The following is a 1799-nucleotide window of genomic DNA, read 5'->3' on the forward strand; positions in this document are numbered from 1 at the left end:
TTTTTGTAGGAATAAAAGAAAGAGAACCAAGGGATGAAAACTTTGAACTTACAATATTTTCTGAGAGGACAATTCATTACAGCAATGCTTCTCCATTATATATACCACCATACCAAAGAATCAATTATATGACACATATATATTCACAACATAGGTCATTTTTATTCTAGCAGATAAAAGAAGACGAATTTTTTTTCATATTATAAAGGAGATGCTCTAATAGTTGGATAATGAAAGAAGTGTGGATGCAAAGAGAATGAAATGCTCTTTGTAATAGTTATATAATGAAAGAAGTGATAATGCAAAGAATGTGATTCACCAAATGCTTCTCACTCTAGTTGAATAATGAAAGAAGTGTTAATGCAAAGAAAGTGATTCACGAGATGCTTCTTCGCTCTAACAGACGAAAGTGTACTATACTCTTCTACCAAAAAAATAATATAGTTGACATTCTTTCCCTTTTTGATTTGAGTTAAAAGCATGATATCTTGAAAAAAAAAAAAAAAAAAAAAAAAAAAAAAAAAAAAAAAAAAAAAAAAAAAGAAGAAGAAGAATGACATCCAGTCCCATGGTTTCAAGTATCACTGTATCAGTATTATATCGGCCGTATCGTATTGATATCAGTTGAGACTGATACCCGATATCTGATCAATTCAAATCGGTTTCTTGTATCGCTTCATGGGTAAAATAGTAAAAAATATATCTTTATTTTTCAAGAAGCAATGATAAAAGTAATCGATACGCACCAATCTGATCTGATCCAGATATCGAATCATATCAGTAGATACCAATACCTAAATCTGTCTAGTCCACCTTTCCCTTTAACATCACCGTCACCCCTTTGCTCCTAACCCCATTAGCTTTTCCTCTAACATCTTCTATCCTCCCCTTTCTCTCATTTATCTGACTTTTTTCCTCTTTACCTAGTCCATTTATGTCAACCCTCGCCCCTCACCCCTCACCCCTCTGAGTCCACTGAGCTTCCCAATGACCAATACTATGATGTTTGTTAGTGTGGAGCTGGAGAGTTTATGTCCTCTTAATTTTCCTTCTTTATATTTCCATACACGCTCCCACTACTCCATCTGTCTATTCTCAACTCCTTATTTTTCGTATTACCTTCTACCTTTTTTTTTTTTGAGACAGGATGGTTATCCGAGCATTCTACTTTTTCCCTGTTACCTCTCCCAACTCTTTTCACCTCTCTCCACAAGTGTCGGTATTGTATTGGTATCAATTAAGGTTAATCCTCGATCTTTGATCGATTCAAACCAATTACCTTTATCGTTTCATGGGTAAAACAGTAAAAAGATGATACTTTTAGAAAAAAAACAAGGGCAAAACGGACCAATACTGGTCGATCCAGTTTGATTTAGATCAGTATTGACAGATACCAATCCCGATCCCGATACCAATACCTAAATCCATGCTCTCCACACCATTGTTACCATCTCACTTTTCTCCCATTTTTTACTACTCCCTATTTAAGTTCTTTAGCAACGGTTTTCTTATCACCACTAAAGGGTATATATCTTTTTTTTCTTTTTAAATTAAAAAATCCAATGTATATAGGAGAACTTAAAATAAAGTGCCCATGTACGTATCTTATAGTGGTAGTTTTGTTCACCTCCATTAAACAGTATGTATCCCTTTTTCAAATGACCTTGTATACATTCTTTAGTTGCGGTTTATTTTTACCACCACTAAAGGGTATGTAAATTCTTTTTACCCACAAAGTTGGATGCTTCTAAGTGACAGCGTGGTCCCCTATGATCTCTTTAGAGCTGGAAATGGATGCT

At 34.4% G+C, this 1799-nt stretch overlaps 1 long non-coding RNA gene across 1 annotated transcript in view; it reads right to left on the reverse strand.

The window, feature by feature from the left end:
• The window catches only part of LOC122088266, a 1906-nt gene extending 1597 nt beyond the window's left edge, over window positions 1-309 (reverse strand). Inside the window, exon 1 of the long non-coding RNA XR_006143028.1 lies at window positions 53-309. This is a non-coding gene — a long non-coding RNA (uncharacterized LOC122088266). The remainder of the gene's footprint in view (window positions 1-52) is intronic.
• Between the last annotated feature and the right edge of the window lie 1490 nt (window positions 310-1799).

This window comes from Macadamia integrifolia, chromosome 9 (genome assembly GCF_013358625.1).
Source record: "Macadamia integrifolia cultivar HAES 741 chromosome 9, SCU_Mint_v3, whole genome shotgun sequence".
Lineage (NCBI taxonomy): Eukaryota > Viridiplantae > Streptophyta > Magnoliopsida > Proteales > Proteaceae > Macadamia > Macadamia integrifolia.